General features: G+C 44.7%; 1 protein-coding gene across 1 annotated transcript in view; it reads right to left on the bottom strand.

The window, feature by feature from the left end:
* LOC145352977 (uncharacterized) overlaps positions 1-9,277 on the bottom strand; it is a 98,272-nt gene that overhangs the window by 35,000 nt on the left and 53,995 nt on the right. The window lies entirely within an intron of this gene.

Genomic DNA, 9,277 nt, shown 5'->3' with positions numbered 1-9,277 from the left:
ATCTGCACAACAGTTTTGAGGTTCTTGCTCCCATTGTGCACAAGAATGAGGGCTGTAAGGTTGATGAGCAAACTGCCCACGGTACAGTGGGTGCAGACACAGGACAAAGAGGAAGAAGTAAAGAGGAATGTAGTAGTAATTGGGTTAGTGTCGTTAGGGGTATAGACACTGTCCTTTGTCACAATGACAAAGTGCGCAGAAGGGTGTGTTGTCTGCCTGGTGCTCGGGTCTGGGATGTCACATCTGGGCTGCAGAGGAACCTGGAGTGGGAGGGTGAAAATCCGGTTGTTGTGGTACATGTGGGTGCCAACGACGTAGGCAAAATGGGAACTAAGGATGTGCAGAGGGAGTATGAAAAAACGGAATTAAAAAGTAGAACCGACAAGGTGGTTATCTCTGGATTACTACCTGAACCACGTGCAGATGGGCATAGGGTAAATAGGATTAAAGAGATGAATGGGTGGCTCAGGGATTGGTGTGGGAGGAATGGGTTTGAATTTATGGGGCATTGGCAGCAGTATTGGGGCAGATGGGACCTGTTCAGATGGGCTGGTCTTTGTCTGAACCGTGCTGGGACCAGAATCCTGGCGAATCGTATGACTAGGACTGTAGATAGGGCTTTAACTTAATTAGGAGGCGGGGGGGCGGGGGGGAGAGGGGAGGGTACAGGGGTGGGAGAAATTACAATATCTAAAGTAAAAGAGATGGTACGGGCGCGGGAAAATGTTGAGGATGTCCCAATAATAAAGGGAGTAGGGGGCATGAGAAAGGTCGTAGCATTCCTTCAAAAAGGGTCCAGATAAAGGCTGGGATAAAGACACTTTACCTGAATGCACAAAGCATTTGGAACAAAGTGAATGAGCTGGTGGCGCAGATCAGCACAAATGGATATGATCTGGTGGCCATTACGGAAACGTGGTTGCAGGGTGACAGGGACTGGGAGTTGAATGTCCAGGGGTATCAAGTGTTTAGGAAGGATAGACGGGAGGAAAAAGTTGGGGGGGGTTGCTCTGTTGATTAAGGATAATATCAGGGCGGTAGTGAAGGAAGATACAGGCTCCAAAGAGCAGAATGTGGAATCATTGTGGGTGGAGATAAGGAACAGTAAGGGGAGGAAGACGCTGGTGGGTGTGGTCTATAGGCCCCCAAATAATAACTTAGAGGTGGAGCGGGCTATAAACAAGCAAATAAATGATGCGTGCAGAAATGGAACGGCGATAATTATGGGGGATTTTAATCTGCGTATTGATTGGTTGACCCAAGTCAGACACAATGGGCTTGAGGAAGGGTTCTTGGAATGCTGCCGGGATAGTTTCCTTGAACAGAGTGTGACAGAACCTACAAGGGAGCGAGCTATCTTAGATCTGGTGTTGTGTAACGAGGCAGGGAGAATTAGGGATCTTATTGTGAGGGATCCTCTTGGGACGAGCGATCATAGTATAGTTGAGTTTTTGATGCAGATGGAGATGAGAAAGTAGGGTCCCGAACCTGTGTCCTCTGTTTGAACAGAGGGGAGTACAATAGGATGAGAGAGGAATTGGCAAATGTAGATTGGGGGTGCAGATTGGTCGGTAGGACGGCTGAGGAACAATGGAGGATCTTTAATGAGATCTTTGTCGGTGCCCAGCAGAAATATATTCCAATGGTAAAGAAGGGACGTAGGAGAAGGGATAATCAGCCGTGGTTATCGAAGGAAATAAAGGAGAGTATTAAATTAAAAGCTGATGCGTTTGGAGCGGCTAAAAATAGTGGGCGATTAGAAGATTGGGAAAGGTTTAAAAATCAACAAAGAATGACTAAGAAGTTGATAAAGAAAGGAAGGATAGACTATGAAGCTAAACTAGCACTAAATAGAAAAGAGGACAGTAAGAGTTTTTACAAATATATAAAGAGAAGGAGGCTGGCGAGAGTGAATGTTGGACCCTTAGAGGATGAGAGGGGGGATGTAGTGGTGGGAGATGAGCAAATGGCTGAGGCCTTAAATAAGTTTTTTGCCTCGGTCTTCACGGAGGAGTACGCGAATAGTTTGCCGGGTATTAAAGATAGAAGGATGGTTGGAGTTGAGGTCCTGAATGTGATTACTGTCACTAGAGAGGTAGTTCTTGATAGACTAACGGGACTGGTGGTGAACAAGTCCCCAGGACCGGATGGAATGCATCCCAGGGACCTGAAGGAAATGGCAGAGGTGATAGTGGATGCCTTAGTGATTATTTACCAAAATTCACTGGATTCTAGGGAAGTGCCGGAAGATTGGAAAAATGGCTAATGTTACGCCTCTGTTTACAAAAGGCAGGGAATTATAGGCTGGTTAGTTTAGTGTCTGTAGTTGGAAAAATGCTTGAATCCGTTATCAAAGAAGAAATAGCGAGGCACCTAGAAAGGAATGGTTCGATAGAACAGACGCAGCCCGGATTTGTTAAGGGGAAGTCGTGTTTAACAAATTTATTGGAATTCTATGAGGATGTGACTAGTGCGGTAGACAGAGGGGAACCGGTGGATGTGGTGTTTCTAGATTTTCAAAAGGCGTTTGATAAGGTCCCTCACAAAAGGTTGCTTCAGAAGGTTAGGGGGCATGGAGTTGGGGGTAAGGTGTTAGCGTGGATAGAGGATTGGTTGTCTAATAGGAGGCAGAGAGTTGGTATCAATGGGTGCTATTCTGATTGGCAGTTGGTGACTAGTGGAGTGCCGCAGGGATCGGTGCTGGGGCCTCAGCTATTTACCATTTATATAGACGATCTGGAGGAGGGGGCTGAGTGTAGGGTGACGAAATTTGCTGATGACACGAAGATGAGTGGGAAAAGCAAATTGCGCGGAGGGTGTGGAAAGTCTGCAGAGGGATCTAGATAGGCTGAACGAGTGGGCGAGGACCTGACAGATGGAGTATAATGTTAGCAAGTGTGAGGTTATCCACTTTGGTAGAAATAATAGTAGGAGGGATTATTATTTAAAGGGTGAAAAGCTGCAGCATGCTACGGTGCAGAGGGACCTGGGGGTCCTTGTGCACGAGTCACAACAACCCAGTCTGCAGGTGCAGCAGGTGATCAAGAAGGCGAATGGGATACTGGCCTTTATAGCGAGGGGGATAGAATGTAAAAGCAGGGAGGTCTTGCTGCAACTGTACAGGGCACTGGTGAGGCCGCAGCTGGAGTACTGTGTGCAGTTTTGGTCGCTGCACTTGCGCAAAGATATTTTGGCCTTGGAGGGAGTGCAGAGGAGGTTCACTAGGCTGATACCGGAGATGAGGGGGTTGGACTATGAAGAGAGACTAAGTAGACTGAGTCTGTACGCGTTGGAGTTTAGAAGGTTGAGGGGGGGATCTTATAGAGACTTATAAGATAATGAAAGGGATGGATAGGGTAGAGGTAGAGAGATTCTTCCCGCTTAGAAAGGATAGCAGGACTCGAGGGCACAGCCTCAAGATAAGGCGGGAGGGGTCAGTTTAGATCAGAGTTGAGGATGAACTTCTTCACTCAAAGGGTGGTGAATCTCTGGAATTCTCTGCCCGTTGAAGTAGTGGAGGCTACCTCGCTAAATATATTTAAGTCACGGGTAGATAGGTTTTTGACAGACAAGGGAATTAAGGATTATGGGGAGAGAGCGGGAAAGTGGAACTGATCCACTTCAGATCAGCCATGATCTTATTGAATGGCGGGGCAGGCTCAAAGGGCTAGATGGCCTACTCCTGCTCCTATTTCTTATGTTCTTACGTTCTTGCGTTATCTCATGTAGTATTCCCTGAGTAACATTTTTTTAAAAACTGTAAATATATGCTTCACTTTAAATATTTCTGCCTCTTTTTGGGATGTCGGACTGGGGCTGTGTGGGGGGTTCTGGGTGGTGGTATGAGGAATGGTGATGAACAATCCCTTTTGCCACAGTGGAAGGAATTTCTAATTGAAAGTGGCATCATGTCACCCAAATCCTGCTTTAAGTTTCATCCACCACACTCAATGTGTGGTGGAGCCTAAAATGTTTCCATTTTCTCTTGCAGATTTGATCATCACAGTTTGAGTATAGAGAGCAATGCGTCCTTTGAGATAGTATGATCAAATCACACTGCATGATATTAATATATGAGTGTGTTAGAGTATCCGGAAGCTTGGATCGGGTGGTGCAATTTCACCTCGGAGAAACAAAACCTTCCTGTCAATAAAATTTGAAACAATGGTTTCTGTTGGTGTCAAACTTCTAGTAAAAACTGTATCTGGGTTATTTCTGTTCTTCACAAAGCCTAATGTGTTTGTTAAGGTGAGATGAGGCAGCTTCTTAAGCTAGATGCTGTTTCTTTTTCACATGTATTTGAAGGTAGTTTTGCTGAGACTTTGTATTGTGCTATCCTGAAGTAGAATATAGGCCTAGCACAGCAGTACCTAGACTGATTGGCATTGTCGTAGGTTTGCATGGGTCTAGATATGGCTAATGATCCCTTTACTGAACAGATAAGCCTGAAGCACACTGGATAGTGGGCCTTGGGCACCCGGGATCATGTTTCCTAGAACGTTGTCTCCCTGTGCTGGATAATCTCTAGAAGGAAACTGAAACCCCGCTGAAATTGCATATGTACCCATATGTGGAATGATCACGTGACAGGAAGTTTTATTTGAGGTTGTGACTTCCATAGCTTTCTCATACAGATGGAAAAATGTCATTTAGGTCCTCATATCATTGCTGGTACAGCTCCCATATTACCTCTTTAATAGAGTATACTCACTTAACACAGAAGTTCATTATAGACTCTATTTTGCTTCTCTATCCTTTCAAAGAGAGCATTCTTCTTAGATAAAAGCAAATTGCTGCAAATGCCAGACTTGGAAACAGATACAGAAAACATTAGAAAATCTCAGCAGGTCTGACAGCACCTGTGTAGAGGGAGCGGAGCTAATGTTTCAAGTCTGGATGACTCTTCATCAGAGCTGACGAAGAGTCATCCAGATTCAAACTGTTAGTTCTGTTCACTCTCCACAAATGCTGTCAGATCTGCTGAGATTTTCCAGCATTTTCAGTTATATTCTTCTTAAATACTGCCTTGCTTCCATCACCACCTGCTCCAACACGATGCCAAAGAACCATACACCCATTGAGAAACCATGCTCTTGAGGAACGTTCACTGTGGGTGGGGATAGGAGTTCCCAGTGTTCTCTTGAGTCTATGGTCAGTTAGATCAGAGCTGTCAATACAGACAACATTGTGACAGTCATCAGGAGCAAACCGTCTTCCAGACTTTGGCAATAGGTAAACCTTACCACATCACAAGTGTATCTTCTAGAAAATCTCTGGTACCTTAGCGTCATTTCTTATGGTTTTGGTAAAATGTGCATGTCTGTGTACTTGTTGGTGGGAGTTGGGCTATTGACATCTCAGCCCCGATTTTAACCAAACCTGCCCAACGGAGACAGGAGAGCCTTTGTCAGTAGCCCATTTACATAGCATAAATCACAGAAACACAGAATTATTATGGTGCAGAAAAAGGCCATTTGGCCCATTTTGTCTGTGCAAGCTCACCAAATGTACATGTCTGTGTATTTGTTGGTGGGACATTTCCTTGTCTTTTCCCCATAATCCTGCTCATTGTTTCTTTACAGATAATCATCTAGTGCCCTCTTGAATACTTTGGTTGAACCTGCCTCTCCCACACTTACTGGCAGTGCATTCCAGACTCGAACCACTCATTGTGCAAAAAAGATTTTTGTCACATCACATTTGCTTCTTTTGCAATCACTTTAAATCTGTGCCTTTTGTTCTTGATTCCCCTAGGATTGAGAATTGTCCCTCCCATCAACTCTGTCCAGCCCCCTCATGATTTTGAAACCCCTATCAAATCACCTCTTAGCCTTCTCCTCTCTAAGAAGAACAGTCCTAAAATCTCCAATGTATCCTCATAACTGAAGTTACTCATCCCTGGAACCATTCTTGTAAACATCTTCTGCACTCTCTCCAATGTGTTCATATCCTTCCTATAGTGTCGTGCCCAGAACGTTGTTCACAATACACCAGCTGATGTCTAACTATTGTGTTGTATAAGTTCAGTATAACCTCCTCGTTTTTGTGTTCTATGCCTCTATTAATAAAATTCAGAATACCATATGCTTTATTAACTACTCTCTCCACCTGTTCTGTCACCTTCAATGATCCATGCACATACCATAGAATCATAGAATCCCTACAATGCAGAAGGAGGCCATTCAGCCCACTGAATCTGCACTGACCTCAATCCTACCCAGCCCTATTCCTGTAACCCCACGTATTTACCCTGCTAATCTGCCTAACACTAGGGTCAATTTATCATCACCAATCAACCTAATCTGCACATCTTTGAACTGTGGGAGGAAACCAGAACACCTGGAGGAAACACACGCAGTCACGAGTTTACAACCAGGTCCCTCTGCCCCTTTAAGTGTTTTACTCTTATTTTACATCTTTTCTCTATGTTCTTCTTACCAAAATGCTTCACCTCACCCTTCTGTGTATGAAACTTCATCTGCCACCTATCTACCCACTCCACCAACTTGCCTGTGTCCTTTTGAAGTTTCACAGTTAACAATAATTCCATATTTTGCATCAGCCATAAACTTGAAATTGTCCCCTGCATACCAAGACCTAGACTATTAATATGTATCCAGAGAAGCAAGGGTCCCACTACTGACCCATTGGGAACACCACTATAAACCTTCTTCCAGCTTGAAAAAGGTTCCATTGACTATTTTACTTTCTACTTCCATTTGTATCGATGTTGCTACTGTCCCTTTTATTCCATGTGGTATAGCACAGTAAGAAGCCATTCGACCCAACCAGTCCATGTTTATTCTCCATTCACGCCTCTTCCCAATTTCCTCACCCAAATCTACATTGTAATTCTCTATTCCATTCTCCCTCACATGCTTCACCAAGTTCCCCTTAAATGTTTCTATACTCTTCACTTTAGCTATTCCCTAAGTAGAATTTAACCGTAATGGGGAACATGGTGGGCTGCTGAGTTAATTGTGAAGGGAGCTGAAATTTCAAATTATGACAGCAGATACAAACTGAATCAATGATGTGGCAGTAACAGCGCAGGCCTCGCACCAATGCATGGCAGTGCCCCATTTGTAATACATTTGCATCCATGAACACTCGTTATCTTAACACTTTGTGAAATTATGTTCTACATTTTAGATTAAATCATGGTGTGGAGGAAACTCATGGTTCTTGTTCACATTTGTTTAAAAGTGGTAGGCACTTGTCAGTTTTTGTACAGTTTTGTTTATGAGCAGTTGTCTTTGTTGAACTCTGTGGCACAAGGGAGGGGAACAAGAGAATGGCAGCTTTGATGAAGGAACAAGTCAGGGATGATTCTGACAGGAGCGTGGAGAACCGGAAGAGGGCTCTGAAGGAGGACAGCAGGTGGGGTCAGGCCATGAAAGTGTGCAATGGGAAAAGCTTGGTACTGGGGGTGTGGTATGGTGGAAGTTTTGGGACCGTCAGTGAAGATCAACAAAATGAGTGGCTGAAAGGGCAAGATCAATACTGATCAAAAAGGGGTCCTGTGGGTCAAATCAGGATGCTGGCCACCAAAGGGAACATTCACAGATACAGGGGAGTTTGATTCAGTGTGGGAATTGGGTGGTGGGAACAGGTCCATTGTGGGGTAGGGATATTGAAAGGTCCTGTTGGACACATCATGGGATCCAATAAAACCATAATAGGCATAGAATCTCCACAGTACAGATGGAGGCCATTCAGTCCATTGAGTTTGCACCCATTCTCTGAGAGAACATCTTACCCAGGCCCATCCCTTTGTCCTAAACCTGTAACCCTGCACATTTGCCCCATTAATCCCCCTAGCCTACACATCTTGAGACACTAAGGGACAATTTAGCATAGCTAATATGGAAGGAAACTGGACAATGTGCAAACTCCACACAGTCACCCTGTTGGAATTGACCCTGTGTCCCTGGAGCTGAAAAACAGCAGTGCTAACCATTGTGCCACTATGCTGCCCTAATAATGATGTGAAAAGGATTGGGTATCACAGGAGGAATCTCGACAGGAATGGGGTAGGCTCAGATTCAATTTCCTGACCGGGTGAACGATGTTGGATGAAGGTTCAAGTGCACAGATGGAAAGAGCACTGTGATGTTGAACTCATATGGACTTGAAATGTTAACTGTATTTCTCTCTCCACGGATGGTGCCAGACCTACTGAGTTTATCCAGCGTTTCCTGTTCTTTTTTCTAACCTATTCACCTCTGACTGCTTCCAAGACTTCATAGGCTGTCTCACACAGGTGCAAAGAGGCAACCGATGCCATCTCTTATTATGCCAATGAGTTTATCAGGTTGACCACAGATGGTAGCAATCAGGCAGCCAGTGCAATGTGCTTCATGACCATTTCTCTTTTCCCTTTAGTACAAGGGGAATTGACTGCCCTTGTGTGATCATCACAGGTCCCTGGAAACAGCCAGTTACATATGGGAACCACAGGGGATTCCACTCTCCAAATGTCCAACTGGTCTTTGACCAGAGGCAGCTCTGTGTCCATTTTCCATAGCTTATATACTTGGATCTCACTGCTTCCTGATCTAAGGCTCCACTGTGGCACAGTGGTTAGCACTGCTGCCTCACAGTACCAGGGAAATGAGTTTGATTCCCGGCTTGGATCACTGTCTGTGCAGAGTCTGCATGTTCTCCCTGTGTCTGTGTGGGTTTCCTCCACAGTCTGAAAGATATGCTGTTTAGGTGCATTGGCAATGTTAAATTCTCGCTCAGTGCATCTGAACAAGAGTATGGCGACGGGAGGATTTTTATAGTAACTTCATTGCAGTGTTAATGTAAGCCTACTTGTGACACTAATCATTAAACTTTAAGCATTTGGAGGCCACTGCCCAGATTGACAACTAGATCCTGTGTGACAAGGGCTATCCTCTCTGGACTTTATTGATGATATCAGTGAGGCATCTCCACAAAAGAGGGGCACAACAATGCAGTCCACACCTGCAACAGAGCTATCAATGAAGAGACCATGGTTAAAAGCATGCTTCCACTGCCTTGCCAGGTCTGGAGGTGCTCTGTAGCTTGCACCATAAAGGGATAGTCCTGGTATAGTCGCGCACTGCACCGTGTGGCCATGCAATGCAGTGGACCCTTGGATCAAGACAATAGGGAGGAATAATACCCCACCTCAGCTGAGGATGAATGGGGTTAGCCTGAGGAATAACCTCTAATCTCCAAGGGTTAATTCCCAGGAGATATCACAATATATGCATATTAGATTAAAAAAAGTAAAGATTCATGAGAATTG

The sequence above is a fragment of the Carcharhinus amblyrhynchos genome, chromosome 15, assembly GCF_965287045.1.
Source record: "Carcharhinus amblyrhynchos chromosome 15, sCarAmb.v2.hapA, whole genome shotgun sequence".
In the NCBI taxonomy this organism is placed as follows: Eukaryota; Metazoa; Chordata; class Chondrichthyes; order Carcharhiniformes; family Carcharhinidae; genus Carcharhinus; species Carcharhinus amblyrhynchos.
This window is presented reverse-complemented; position numbering and strand designations above follow the sequence as displayed.